We start from the raw sequence: 15953 nt of genomic DNA, 5'->3' as shown, positions 1-15953 counted from the left end.
TCATGACTGCTGTCAAGGATGGAGATTGAAGCCCCCTCCCAAGGACTGAGACTGAGACCCTTAAAATTCTAACACGGGGGCACTGGCCTGACTGAAGCAGGATGCCTGCCAAGTGTTGCTTGCAGGTGTGTTCTCTGGACCAAGACTGGTTTCCCATGGGAACCAGTCCTGAAACAATGGGCCCCACTCACTGCTGGGACTGGTTTGTCCTGTTCGGAACTGGACTGTCTGTACTTTGTTCTCAGCGGACTTATTCTCCACTGTCCTGTTCCCCTCCCAGCGGTAGACTATAAAAGATCCCTGAGTTAACCAAAGATTTTGAGATTATCCCCGACGTGACAAGATGGATCTATTGGCTGGACCATGAGGATTTCATCTCTCCGTTGGTAGCTATACCCCCTTCCCCCCCCCCCCTTTTTCTTTCTCTCTCTATCTCCTTTCTAATCCTTCTATTGCATTTGCTGTGGGCACTTAATAAAAGGTGCATTTGTTTTGATTAAAACTGAAAGTCCCCTGCTGTGCATCTTTTGCACTCTGACATCAGTAAAACGAACCATCATGACCCCCACATTTACTCGCGGATTGTGACAATAATTAATACATCAGACTCTTTTTCCCTATAAATCATGAAACAGTATAGGAGATTAAGTGTTCAAATTGTAGCTATAAGCAAAAACATTTATACTAAAGTAAACAGATGTTAAAGTACCTATGATCCCATGAGAAGTTTGAACAGAGAAAAAAGAGTATTGAAGACCCTTAATACACAAGGAAAGAAGAAAAAGACCTCTGCTCCCAACGATAAAAATAATCACAGAAATAAATAAAGATAATCTTTGCTCTTAAACAACTCATCCTTAAAATAATATCCCATAAATTGACATAGCCCATAAATACAACTATGACAAAGCTATAAAAAATAAGAATTTCACAATTACAGATTCCCAAGCAGCTGATATCATGAAAATTTAAAGCCACCAAAAATCTGTTTTCTTGTAAAGAAGGCTTCATGAAATGACAAGAGGGACTCCTCTCCCTAAGTAAACTAAAGGAAAATCATTCTAAAAGTAATAAACTGACGAAATTGTTTCTGTACGTTGTTAGTAGGAAAAAAAAGTGTAGGGAAGAGAAGTGTTTTAAAAGTTTTATTCTGATTCTTATTATTCTTTCTTTTAGTTACTGTTTATAAATTTTCTTTATACCCTTTTAAAGCCTTAAGCCTACTTTGCCTTCTTCCTAATCCTATCTCACAACAAGAAATAAATATATTCTAGTGGGTGCACTAGCACTTACCCAACACTAAACCCACCACATTAATTAGTGTGCTGGCTGAGAAATCTCAAATTAGTAAACCAAAACCACTGCATGAGGTCAATCTATTGCAGTTCAAATCTATTTTATTGATTCCTTGTTAAGTGGTTTGTTCTAGTGTATCCCCATGTTCTCCCCAAGTTGGTTTACCTCTGGATTTTACCCTCCCTCAAAGCTGCTCCTCATGCCATTCCCTGCCTCTTGTTCCAGCTCTTTGCCTGCCTGTCAAGGCAACCCAGCCCTTTATTCCCAAACCTTCTCTGCTACTCAAACCTCGGGCCAATCCCTGTCTGCAACACCCCTATGGAATTCCCCTACTCCTCAAAGCCCCATTGGCCCATGTGACCCATCCTCTCCACCCTCCTACCCCAATTGGCCCCAGACACTTGATGTAATCCCCTCAGTCTTCCCCTGAGGATTCCCTATTGGTTAGCTGTTTGTATCCACCCCCTGACTTGTATCTGTACAAAACCCCTTGCACAAAGCAGAGAGGGGCTTTTTGTCCTGCTCCCTTCACCTGGAATAAACCCTTCCTTGTGGAACCTTGACAGAGAGCCTCCTCCTTTCTCCTCTTCCTGGTCCCTGTCGGGGCTTGTGTCTGGCACCGTAGAGCAAGTGGCTCTAAAGGTTTTGCCTCTGGTAAATCCCCATACCGAGGCAGTTCCCCACTCCTGGCATGGAGCTGGAGTTCTAGTACCTGCACCAAATCCATGTGGTTCATTTCTGAGCTGGGCTGTGTGGTAGTGTCAGCTACTGGGGCAGCATCCCTAGTTTCTGGGGTAGGTGTCTGGGTGGTTATCCAATCTCCCCTTATCTCTGAATGCTAAATAGAATAGGCATATTAACAGCAAATGGCTAGCCTCTAGAGGAAATTTGAACCCTTTGAAAGCTGGTGGGGTAGGCCCAGAGAACTGGTTGAAGGGCTGGGAGAAAACTTGCCCCAGTATTGCTTCCTCACAGTACATGCAATTATTAATGTAAGCAGAAAAACATACACTTAGTGTGTGATAGCCTTGTATCCATGTGCCCGCCTTCCAGAGGAAGTTAAAAATCAATTTCCTCACCTTATTAACCTATAGTGCAAATCAGAGAACACCCACAGCAGTCTTAGTCATAGGATCCATGTTTAGAAAAGGAATTGCAAATGAGAAGAGTATAGCCACAACCATGTGCCACCTGAACCAGGGTAGTCTAGACCACATGGTGCCGCCTAACGAGATTTCTATATTCAGCACACAAAAACTGGGTTACTCAGGAAGTGTTATTCCTTTTTCACCCTTTCCTCTTGAAGCCCTCAGGCCTCATATTGGGTGCCAAAATCTGTCTTGGTTTGAAAGTGTAGTGGTTGGACTGGAAATGAGATTTCTGGGATGCTGTGGTCACTACCAACAGGCCACCAATGGATGCTCAGATTTTAAGATTGGCATTTGGTATGACCACTGAGGATTAGATCCGCCTCTGAGAAAACACAGGGGTTAAAAACCAGAGCTGCGCCCCTGGCAAGATCTCTTGAGACTTCGAGGGAAAGAGGTCGGATCTCCCTCCCCCGTCCAGCTGCTACTGCTGGGCGGGGGGAGGGGCAGCCCTGCGGTAGGCCTGGGTCTGGACAGAGATGGGGGGTGAAGAGGCCCTTGAGGATGGAAGGGTGGACGAGCACCAAGAGACATTGGGCAGCCACTCCCCCCCCCCCCCCCCCATTCCCCAGGGAAGACAGAGAGAGGGAGAGCCGGCGTCTGAATTCAATAGCGGCCAGCCTAGGAGGAGAAGGGGGCGGGGAGTGAGGCGAGAAGGTGCCCGGCAGGGCAGCGTAGGAGTTCCGGAGCTCTGAGACAGGCAGAAACTGAAATTTTTAACCTTTTTCTTGCATGATTAAGACCGTGAAAATGCTGATCCTCCTGAAGCTGAATGAGAAGAGAGATAAGAGATGAGATAAGAAGGAATAGGCTATGAGGGAAGTGGGAAAGACACTTTAAGTAGGGGGAGAGATGATAGAGTAGCCTTTTGGCTAGACTTTCCTTGTGTAGCTATAGACTGAACCATTTTTTTTTTCCTGTGACACAGAGGCTGCATTTAGGAGGAGGCAGTACGTCAAAACTAAGAAGGTTCAGTGTGGGTACTCCTCAGGCCCAGGAGGTGAAAAAATTAGGGAGAGCAGATGTCCCGAAGGAGAGACTGTGCCTTTTTTAGAGTGAGACAAATCATCCTTGAAAGACAACCCTAGAAGCAGCTCTGGTCCATGCACAGTGGTGAGAGCACTGGGCATGGAAAGATGATGTCACGATGGCAAAGGACTTTCCGGGCGGTGCTGAGTGACATGGAAACACACGAGGTTTCAACGTGTTTCCAGAAGAAGCCTATAGTGCAAGAAGGACTCCTCTCCTCTTCATGAACTGAAGATTGAGTATCCTAAAGGGTGGTGCCGGACTGAGAGTTGGTGATTTGGACGAATGTGTTGCATTGAAAAATTTGGTGGGGGAGGGAGGAAGAAAATGCTTTTGTAAGGTTTTCATTTTTTCCCTTATGGTTTTTTTTCTTCTTTTCTTGTAGTTTAGTTAATAAAGTTTTCTTTATTTCTAAGTAAGAGCCTGCTTTGCTTATTCCTAGTCACATCTCACAGCAGACACCAGAGAGAAAGTATTCTCATAGGAGCACTAGCATTGTGCCAGGCCCAAACCATGACAGGAAGACAGGTGTCTGCCAAGGAAGGCAGGAGCCTCCCTTGGAATGGAGAATATGACCCCCTTCCCTCTGAATTATTATAACTTTGGGCTTTCAGAAAAAGATGTGGGAAAAGGACTATCAGTTCTTCATTAGTATGTATGTGTATAAAAAAGCAAACAAATAGCAACACTGGCAGCAACAACAAACAAAAAACCCAGAAAACCCAATATACAGTCTTTTCCCACTCTTTAAGCAGTTTCCCCTTTGGTGTAGTGATGGTCAAGAGCTGGCAGGGGCATTAGTGGGCTCCCAGTGGGCAGGGCAGGTGCAATGATTTCCCTGTGGCTGCAGGGGCGCTTTGGTTCGAGCTCAGAGACCACACGATCAATGGTAGCTTGGTCGAGACAGGAAGTCACGGATGGCAGCTGGTCTCGATTGCAGGGCTACCACGCTGTCCTGGGGTGATGTTATGATGCTTGTATCCCCATTCCTCTGTTCTGTGCCTTTAAGACCGGCTCTGAAGAGTGGAAGTTTTGTTTGGGTTTCTCTTATCAGGGACACAGAGACGAGCAGTACATAGGGCTGTTTTTCACTTCTTGCTTAGCTTGCTGCTTTGCTTGCTCTCTTTTCTGCTCTCGCTTCTGCTCTGCTTTCACCTCTGCTTATTAGCTATTTTAGCTAAACAGTCCAAATTCCTCCCTGGACTGTTTCTCTTCTCCTTTTCTGTGACCATCTCGAACCTGCTCCGGACTGGGACCCGGGAACACGGAAGGTTTGCACCGTTTGGCTGCAGCAGCTGCCCCAGCGCCAGAGGGACTTAGAGCAACCACCCCCGAAAGAGACTTTCTGATTTTGTCATCTTTCTCAAAGCAGTGTCATCGGGTATTGTTCATTTTGTGCGCTGGTGGGTGCTGTGTCTGTCAAATAAAGAGGTTCTTTCCACCTCTCTCCAAGGAATTTTTTCCCGAACCGGTTGGGGGGAGGGGCCGTGTGGGTTTTGCTTTCTGGAGGGGCCCTCCTTTGCAGATTCTTTAAAAAATTTGCCCTAAACCAGAACACACGCAGAGGTGGCCCATACGAGGACACTTCACATGTCAGCTCCAAATGGCCAGGAAACAAAAAAAAAGAATTAGGCAGACATGCGGTGCAGGAAAACAGCAGCAGACTGGCATCTCGGAGTCCAACACACAGGAGTGGCCGCAGCAACACGTCGCAGGCAGAGGGTCTGGTGGGAGCCGGTCCCAATGTTTTGGCATCACACATTCTGGTTCTGAGCTCTGAGCGGTCAGGTGGCAGGGAAAACGGCAAACAGCTCCTTCCTTCCCTGAACCCAGAAGCTGCACTGATCAAAAACCCAGCCAAACCTCCAGGGTAGCCCACTCACCTTTTTTTTTTCTCATGTTATCGCTTGCAACCCCCGCCCAGGGCCATTTAAATGGAATGTTGTAATGCCCAGCAGCATCCTTTTTTTCTCAAGTATCGATAGTTATTGTTTCCTAGCAACTTATGAGACAAAATTCCATAAGAGAAAGAAACATAAGGAAAAACCCTCACCCCCAACACAACCACAGAAACCTCCTTGAAGAACTTCCAACTTTAAGTCAAACCGCTGAGATTTGATAAAGGGAATCAATCACCTTCAATCACCTAAGGCCCAGGGAGAAAAAAACAAGTAAGCAAGGAAAAGAATGCCAGCCAAATCCAGAAGCTGTGCTAAAAATAATCTATTATTTGTTTCAGAGTGGAGGAGGCCATAGCCCACAGACCCATTTTTCTGGGAGCAGGTTTGCACAGATTTCCCTGCCAGCCAAGGGCGGGGGGGGGGGAGGAAGTTCACAAACTGGCTATGGAACCCCCAACCCTGAGGAGACTACATCCATGGGAAATTAATGTGAAGATCAGCTGAGGGGGTGCCATAAAGCCATCAAATGCCCCCTGAAGTGCCCCCCAGAGGAATTCCTGAAGCCTTGCACCACTGGACTGCATGTGATGCAATGTATCCGTGTCTGGTTTGTCTCGGCTGTTTGAGGGGCCTGGAAGGCCCGGGGTGGCCTTTGGGCAGCCCGCGTATCCAAGGACGAGAAGAGGCTTCAGTTCTTCTTTCTGGTTTTATGTTTATTAATTGTTTATCTAAAAGATGTTCTTTCAGCCTAACAAAGATCTGCTCAGCAGTCAGCCATGGGCACACTGTCTCTGCCCTCCCGGGCAGCCACGTATCTTTATACCCATTGTGACGTATACAATATTTATCATTTTTCCCCAATACCATCTATTCTTATAACTCGGTGTACTCTTAGTAATAACCAATCCAAAGGTGCCACCGTGGCCAAAGAAGATGGAGGAGAGGAGGAAGAAGAAGGAGGGCAGGACACACCCCAATTCCTCCATCTTACTCCTCTAAACCCCCCTGTACATAAATCCTAAACCCTGTTTCTCACCCTCTAATTAGCTAATCTTTCCACCCTTCACCCCGGTGAGGCCCTCTTATCTTCATAAAGGTGTCGTCTCCCGTGTAGGGTCAAAGTCCTGCCACCAGACACTTCTGGCAACATTCCAGGACTCCCGAGCCTCCCCCAGGGTCTCGGTGGCTCAGCATCTCAGGACTGAGATCTTGAGATCCGACATATCCGGAGTCTGTTGTGAGAGACTTTAGAAAATCCCCCCTGCCTCGGGAGGTGCCTGGGTTTTTCTACCTAGCCTGAGCTATATGAATGGTGGAAAATGCTTATTATATGGTTGGGTCTTTGCAAATATTAAAATAAATACTATATGTGTTGTGTTGGAAAGTTATACCGTATTAAGTTTTTTGTAGTGCTGTATTAATCCTTTTAAGTAGTGTGGTAAATATAGTTTTTAGGCTACAGCATAATATTAAAATTGAAACTATGTGATGTAAGATACTTTTTGTAACTAGCTCAAGGAATGGATAAGATAATCAAGAAATTCTTTACATAGAGATAACAACAACAAGACACCAAAATCACAAGAGAAAAATTATTGCCTCCTTATCGGGAAAACTCAGACTTTGTGGAGACCGACACAATGGATTTACAAGATGGAAGGGGGGGGGGGAGCAGACATGAAACAGAAGCACCCTTATGTTGAAAGGAATATTTGAATCATGTATGAGATACATTAATATGCAATAGGCTATTGCTTTTAAGGGTTAATCCTTTGTTAACAAAGTGTGTTCTGTGGCAGAGCAGAGCACCCGGACTCCATAATTCTTTCCTTTCTGTTGTCTTTTATTGGCCTGACTTTGTCCAAATTCTTATTGTCCTAATTCTTATTACTATTTTATTATTAATAAACTTCTAAAATTTTAACACAAGTGATTGGCGTTTCTCAAATGAACCCATTGGATTCTATGCTTTTCGAAGGGAGATCATCACCACCAAGACCAGATGGAGAGGGGCAACAGAACATTGTTGAGATCCATGGATGGTGATATTTTCTTTATTTGGTCTCTGTCACTCTCTTTCTGTTGCTTCTACCTATTTATTTTTCCTTCCTTCCTTCCTTCCTTCCTTCCTTCCTTCCTTCCTTCCTTCCTTCCTTCCTTCCTTCCTTCCTTCCTTCCTTCCTTCCTTCCTTCCCTATTGCTCTACATATTACTTTTTTAATCAAGAAGGGCTAGAAGGAGCATCTCTGGCAGCACTGGGAACCCAAATCCAGCAATATTGGCTCCAGTCTAGGAGCAGCAGGAACTAAAAGCAAAGATGGTGAGAACAAAGTTGTACTGGCTAAGGAAATTGTGTCAGGCTAGAAAAACAAAACCTTGCCATTTCTGATTTGTTAATAAGAGCAAACTGTGTTTCCTTGCATATCTTTAATATTCCTGCCCATACCATCCAGTAGTCTTACACAGAGATGCTCAGTCTACCAATATGATGTAAAATATGCCATAGTACTCATGAGCATCCTTTTAGAGAAAGTTTGGAGGGATCGAAGGCTTTTGCAGGTTAATGTTTTCTGCATCTCTTTTCTGTAATCTCAGCTTTTCCAGCATGGACAGGCAGTTTTGGAGGCATTGTAGGATGCTCCATACCTGCATGCTTCAGGGGATGAGCAGAAAAAGTTAATGTGTCTTTTACAGCAATTAAAAAACCCCAACCAAATATATCTGTTCAACATCTTCATAAAAGACTTGGACACAGGACTCAAAGAGATGCTGTGTTGATTTGGCACAGCCTGAATTTTTTTTTTTTTTTTTTTGTGGGAGAAGGCTACAGGGATAATTTCTGTTAGAAGCTGCTAGAAGCTCCCACCATGTCCAACAAAGCCAATCTCTGATGGCTCTGAAGATGGACATGCTGCTGGCCCGATTAGAGAGGTTGGTAATGCCTCTGTGATGACATATTTTAGAAGAAAATGAAAACAGTTTTTTCCTCGGGTGGGAGGCTCAACGGTCACCACCATCTTGGCGCAGCCGTCGCCATCTTGGCAAGGCCCGCCGCGAGTTTTGACTGCCTGGCCGCCCCTAGCTAGTCGTGCCACAGGCAGAAGGGCAGGGGTGATGTCAGTGGCTTCTCCTTCCCAGCATCCTGCATGAAGAGAAGTGTTAAATAGCACCAGTGTCGCAGCGGCTGTCACCGCCTGCACGGTGGCAGCGAGACCACATAGCCAATGGTGAAAAAGTGGCATGTTCCCTGATGCGAACCTGGACAAAATCAACCTCTAAGTGCTGCAGGATCCTGCAGGAATCATTGAATTAGTGGAACTTGTTGGCAATGGTACCTAAGAGCAGCAACTTTTCTTCTAGTCAGAGAAGAGGAAGAAGTGAGGACATATGAAGGAAAACAACATGGTAGAAACAAGGTCAGTGGAAAAGAAAGAGGGAGAGGAGGTGTTCTAAGCGTTGGAGCCAAGATTCCCTTGCAAGCCGTAGTGACGACTATGGTGAAACACTGTCCCCTTGTAATGCATGAAGTCCATGGGGGATTCAGAGATCCACTTGCAGCCTGTGAGAAAAGTGCTCATGCTGAAGCGGGTGGATGCCAAAGAAAGCTGTAATCTCGTGAGAGGCCCAAATGGAGAGAGAGGGCCCCTGCTTCCAGAAATAGAGAAAAAAAGCCCTTACTTCCGAACTAGAGCAGCCTAGCCTTAAAAGACTACACCCTGTGGATGAGCAACCCACACTACAACAGTTTTGGAAAAACTGCCTGTGGAAGGGACTCATGGTGTAGCAGAGAACAGACTCCTCTCCCTGAGTGAAAAGAAGATCTCAAATGGCAAACTGACCGAAACCCCCACGCTCTGTCTCCCTACTCTATCAGTGGTAAAGAGGGAGGGGCTGGGAGCAAAAAAGGTGTTTTAAAGGCTTATTTTACTTCTCATTATCCTCTTTTGACTCTCTTAACAATACATTTACCTTATACCTTTAAATTTGAACCTGTTTTGCCCTTAGAATGTTTTCTCCCAGTCCTTAACTCATGAGCCCTTCGTTAAATTTTTTCCCCCTCTCCCCTGCTCAACTGTAGCAGATGAAGGTAAGCAAATTACTTTTGTGGGTACCTGGTGTTTGGCCAGTGTCAAACCACAACAGTAAGTTTGCTGATGATACTAAACTGGAAGAAGCTGTTGACTCCCTTGAAGGCAGAGAGGGCCCTGCAGAGACCTTGACAAATGAGAGGGCTGGGAAATTACTAACCATATGAAGTTTAGCCAGGGCAAGTGGCAGATTCTGTAACTGGGATGGGGCAACACTGGTTGTGTGTATAGACTGGGGAATGAGAGGCTGGAGACCAGCACCGCGGAAAGGGATCTGGGCATCCTGATTGACAGCAACTTGAGTAAGAGTCAGCAGTGCCCTGGCAGCCAGGATGGCAAATGGTCTTAGGGTGCATAAGGCAAAGCATTGCCAGCCAGTCAAAGGAGGTGATTGACCCGCTCTGCTCTGCACTGTGGCTGTGTGCAGTTTTGAGTGCCTCAATATAAGATAAATATAAAGGTATTAGAGAATGTCCAAAGAAGGGCAACAAAGATGGTGAATGATCTGGAAGGAAGCCATACAAGGAGTGGCAAGTGGTCATGACACCAAGACTACCAGAGTTCAGAAAGTGTTTGGACAATGCTCTCAGGCACATCGTGTGATTCTTGGGGCTGTCCTGTGCAGGGACAGGAGCTGGACTTCCATGGTCCTTGTGGGACCCTTCCAACTCAGGATATTCTATGATTCTGTGAACATTTCCGATAGCAGAGGATCCCTGGCTGCATAAGCTTTGAAAATATTATCCCCTGAGAAAGATTTTCTGAACTCTTTTAGGTAATTAGCATTTTTAGCAGACTGGTACTTCACCTTCAGATCCTGGTTTTCAGTGGTTGCTTGTCCCGCATCCCAGGGAGCCCAGAGCCATATTTCCATCAGGGAGCTCCAGCACCAGTAAATGATGCCTATGGGATGCTTGACCAAAGTGGTGGAAGAGACGGTGAAAAGCAGGTGGATAAGAGAGTTCTCAGCCCTTTGGCTTTCCAGCATGTTTGCTCAGTGATGTTGAGTGTTGCACCAGAGCCACCACCTTCTTGCAGACTAAACAGTTGCAGTGTTTTCTCCCATGATGTCCTGATTTAGGGCAAATTTGGGAGAAAACCTCCAAAAGGGGCCCCCCAGAAAGCAAACCCACAGGGCCCCTCCCCCTAACTGGTTCAGGAAAAATTTCCTTGGAGACAAGTGGAAAAAACCTGTTTATTTAACAGGCAAAGCACTCCCCAGCACACAAAATGAACAATACCAGATGACAAAAGTCATTCGCTGCTCTGAAAAGATGACAAATTCAGAAAGTTTCTCTGGTGGGTGGTTGCTCTTTTATCAGTCCCTCCGGTGGTGGGAAAGGCTGCAGAGTAGACCCCGGTAGGCTACAAAGTGCAAGCTCTCAGTTTTTCCCCGGGTCCTGGTCTGGAGCAGGTTTGAATGGTTCCAAGAAAAGGGAAAGAAAAACAGTCCAGGGAAAACTCAGACTGCCTCAGCTAGCTAAAATAACTAACTAAAAAGCAAAAGGAGCGCTGTGTTCTGCCCCATCCATGCCCAGACAACAACAGTGGAGTTCTGTGTTCCAGCAGACTGTGAAGGAGAGTGCAGCTGATAACGAAACTCTGTGCTCCTTCTTCTCCCTGCATTATAAACAGAACAGACGATTGGGGATACAAGCATCATAACGTCACCCTAGGACACATGATCAAAATAATTTAGTAAAGGGTCCTGATATGAAACTTTGCATGAACTCTGGGTGCTATTAATATCTCTGGCAAGAAGTGTTAACTCCTTCGGTTCTCTTCTAGCATGTTCAGTACAATGTCTGGTCAAATGAAGGGAAAATCCATCCCACAATGAATCTGGCCAGCTGCTCCCCATGCTCTCCTACCCGATGTGGTTTTGCACATCCATCAGTCTGAGATTTTTTTTTCCTTTCTTTTAAAGGAGGAATCCAAGATCTTTGGTCATAACGGAGCTCTGAGGTCCTCAGTTCAGGAAAGACAAGGACCTGTTGGAGTGGGTCCAGAGGAGGCCATGAAGATGCTCAGAGGACTGGAGCACTGCTCCTAAGAGGATAGGCTGAGGGAGTTGGGGTTGTTCAGCCTGGAGAACAGAAGGTGCTGGGGACACCTTAAAGCACTTTCCAGTAGTTAAAGGGGACTTAGCAAAAAGATGGGGACAGACTTTCTAGTAGGGCCTGTGAGAACAAATATTCTGAGAGTGGTAAAACACCAGCACAGGTTGCCCAGAGAGGTGGTGAATGCCCTATCCCTGGAAATATTGAAAGTCAGATTGGACAGGACTCTGAGCAACCTAATCTAGTTGAAGATGTCCCTGCCTTTGGCAGGGAGATTGGACTAAATGACCTTTAAAGGTCTCTTCCAACCGTAATCACGATTCTATGATGCTCCATGCCTCTTGGACCTGTTTGTAGTCCTCTGGGTGCATTGAGGTCCATCCAAAGGTTTCCCGCTTCCCTGTACCACCCAGCTCAGGGGCTTCCACCTCAGGGGCAGGTTTTAGGGATGGGATAAGCCACCAGGGCTTCATTCATCCAACAGTCCTGGCTTGCAGAGAAGCAGAGGTCCCTCTACAGTTAGTTCAACAGATTGATGGTCCCAGTCTCATCCCATGGTGAAGCACTACCAAGCACATACTTGCTAGAAAGTTCTTAGATCCCACAGGGAAAGCATCCTGCTGCCATCTTTCAGGAACCCAGGAAAATCCTTCCTAGAACCCAGATGATGCGAACCAGGAACTCCCATGCAGAAAAGCTCCTCATAGCAGATGGGATTAGCTTCCTGCTTTTTTTCCCAGCCTGGTTTCATTCATCCACAGGCAAGCTGGTGTTTCAATGGGGCAGCTTCATTTCAAATGCAAGTGGAATTTCTCCAGCCATGATGCCTGGATGAAGCAGCACCTGCATCCACATCCATTTTTCCTTCTCTTATATCCCTCTTTCCAAACTTGGCCTATCCCCATAGATCCCTTGGCACCTCTGCCTAATAAAGACAACATGTTTCATTTGAAGAGCTTAAAATATTAATACATCCTGCTGGAAAAATCCAGCTGAGCCCCCGGTGCATCCCCCCAGGCTGCAAGGCTGAGTATCTCCAGCAGCAGCATTTGCAAGCGGGATCCATCCATCCATCCATCCATCCATCCATCCATCCATTTCTGTTGGGGTACCAGTCATAGCCCCAAGTTGATGTTGGGCATTTTTTCAGGGACAGAAGTGGCCTCTAAGCAGATATGCATATGGTGTTGGGGCTCAGACCTTGCCCTAACGAGAAAAAGGGCTTGAAAACCGCCCATCAAACCATCCTCACCCATATAAAACAGCTCCTCTACACTTGTTTGAGGGATTTCTTCAAACCAGCATGGTTTTACACTGAGCTCATGCTTTGGGAAATGCTGCCTGTGGGCTAGGAGATTTATATTAATATATTTTACTATGGAATGGGAGTACCAGCACTGCTGCAGATGCTGGGATGAGCAGGGATCTGCTGTGCTTAATCCCTTCTCTTCCTACCACCTCCATGAAGAGGAGATTACTGACCTGGGGACAGAATGCTCTTGGGGACATGGATGCTTTGCCCTGTCTCTGGGGATGGCTGCCCAGGAGAGGACTCATGGTGTCTCCCAACATCCAAAGGTAGCCTAAAGTTTTCCCACACATACTTGCAAAGACAAAGGACACATCACCGCCTCAGGGTTCCTGCAGCACTGGGACTTAAACAAATATAACAAGGATGTTCTGACATGCTCCAGAGGAGCAAGCCTGCTGAGCGAGAGCTGCCTCATCCAGGCATTATAGCCATGGGGTGTCTGCAGGGTTGGGTCAAATGGTGCTCTGGTGACAACCCAGCAAGGAAACTGATTTGTATTTCTTCATGGTCCCTTGTCTCCCCACCAGTCCCTCTCTACAGGACTGAGAGGTTGATTTCTGGGTCTCAAAGGTATCATTAGTTCCCTGTGTCTGTGTGTCCTGTGGTCTGTTTGTGTTCCTCTGCTCACTGTAAGGTCTGGCTAGGGCGGACAATGACATTTTGCTTTATGATTGTGTCTGGGTTCATGGGATAACAAGGCTTTTAAGTGGTGATAAACTGCTGTTATCCAGCTGAGCTGCCGTTCCTGGCAAGTGTTTGGAAATCCAGAAAGGTGCAAGATAGGAAGGGTGGCAACAAAAATAAGTAATGAGGAAAAGAACTCTATTATCTGGGTACTGCTAGAGGAGGTGCTGGTGAACATCCAGGACAAAATGGTGTTTGCTGTTCGTGGTATGCAGACTATGCTACTTCCCCCTCTTGGTCAACACAGAGCTTCCACCAAGACACTGCTCAAAGATTTCTAGCAACTGCTAAGGTTAACAGCTGTGCTTTTCTATTTGCACATTCATCATTATCACAGAATCACAAAGTGAGTAAAGTTGGAAGGGACCACAGTGGGTCATCTGATCCAACCTCCCCGCTCAAGCAGGGTTGTCCTAGAGCACATTGCACAAGATTGCATCCAGATGGTTCTTGAATATCTCCAGTGAGGGAGACTCCCCAACCTCTTTGGACAATCTGTTTCAGTGCTCAGTCACTTGAACAGTTGTGCTGGTTTGACCAGGAAGTGGGAATTCGGGGATGCTGTGGTCAAACCAATGGGTCCTCAGATTTTGATATTGGCACCTGATGTGGCCAGTGGCCAGTGGAGTTTGAACACAGCTCTGAGAACACACAGGGGTTAAAAACCAGAGCTGCAGCCCTGGGAGGCTCTCTTTGGGACTTCAGTCGGGAAAGGCTTTGGATCTCTCCTCCTGTCCCAGCTGCTGGCTGGGCGGGGGGAGGGGAAAAGCCACGCGGCCATGAGGTAGGCCCAGCCCAAGGATGGAAGGGTGGAAGAGACCAAGAGACATCAGGCATTCCCCCCCAGGGAAGAGAGAGAGAGAGAGAGAGAGAGCCAGCATCTGAATTTGATAGCGGCGCTGGCCCAGGAGGAGAAGGGGGGGGAGTGTGAGGGCAGTGTGAGAATTCCTGAGCTCTGGGACAGGCAGAGATAGAAAATTTTAACCCTTTTCCTGCATGATTAAGACCTTGAAAAATGTTGATCCTCCTGGAGCTGAATAAGAAGAGAGATAAGTGAAGAGATAACAAGGGATAGGCCCAAGGGAAGTGGAGAAGACTCGCTGAGTGGGGGGAGAGATGACGGAGTGGCCTTCTGGCTGGGCTTTTCTTGTGTGGCCATAGACTGAACCAATTTTTTTCCTGTGACACAGAGACTGCATTTAAGGGGAGGCAGTGCCTCAGAACCAGGAGGGTTCAGTGTGAGTACCCCTTGGCCCCAGGGGGTGAAAAATTGGGGGGGACAGATGTCCCGAAGGACATACTGTGCCTTTTTGGAAGGAGAAAAGGCATCCTTGAAAGACAACCCTAGAAGCAGCTCTGGTCCATGCACAGTGGTGAGAGCACTGGGCATGGAAGGAAGGTGTCACAATGGCAAAGGACTTTCCGGGCGGTGCTGAGTGACATGGAAGCACACAAGGTTTCAATGTGTTTTTAAGGGAAGCCTATGGTGCAAGAAGGACTCCTCTCCTCTTCATGAACTGAAGAGTGAGTATTCTAAAGGGTGGTGCCGGACTGAGAGTTGGTGATTTGGGGGAATGTATTGCATTGGGAAATTTTGGTGGGGAGGAGGAGGAAAGTGCTTTTTGTAAGGTTTTTGTAGCAGGTAGGGCCTGGCGTTCGGAAGATCTCGTGATGTTACGGGAAGACAAGGCCCCTGTTCCCTTAGATAAGAAAATTAACATAGGAATGCAGCCCCCTGAACCAGATGCCAGTAACTTTCCACTTGCCCAGTAACTTTCCATCCCTACGAACCATAGATGGTAAAGACAGACCCTCGCCTGACATAGAAGCCCCTTAGACTCTAAAACCCCACGAGAAGAGAGAATAAAGGCCTTTGATCCTCCACCACGTTGGTGTCTGCGTGTTTCTTAGGCCCAAGCGACCCTGGGGAAGGGGGTCGCCGTGCTGTTTCCCGAAACCAGGCCGCCTGCCTTGTATCAGAAGGCAAAAGGTTTTCATTTTTTTTTTCCCTTAGAGTTTTTTCTTCTTTTCTTGTAGTTTAGTTAATAAAGTTTTCTTTATTTCTAAGCAGGAGCCTGCTTTGCTTATTCCTGGTCACATCTCACAGCAGACACCAGGGAGAGGGCATTCTCATGGGGGCACTGGCTCTGTGCCAGGCCTAAACCATGACAGCAGTAAAGGACATTATGTTCCCACCTGTGTGCTTTAGACCTCAGATATATTGATAATTTATTACTTGCACCTCCACAACCCCATAGGACCTCAGAGACATCGCTAGTTCAAGGTGTGAGATGCTTGTGTTGCATGGGTAATTGCTGCTGATCCTGGATCTGGAGCCAGACAGAGAGGTCATGGTGAGACCAGGGGGCAGGAGGTTCAAGTGACCACTCGCCTGGTTACCTCAGGGTCTTTGGAGACATGGGAACTACCCACAG

This window comes from Zonotrichia albicollis, chromosome W (genome assembly GCF_047830755.1).
Source record: "Zonotrichia albicollis isolate bZonAlb1 chromosome W, bZonAlb1.hap1, whole genome shotgun sequence".
Lineage (NCBI taxonomy): Eukaryota > Metazoa > Chordata > Aves > Passeriformes > Passerellidae > Zonotrichia > Zonotrichia albicollis.
The sequence above is the reverse complement of the archived record's forward strand: the minus strand, read 5'-3'. Positions refer to the sequence as shown.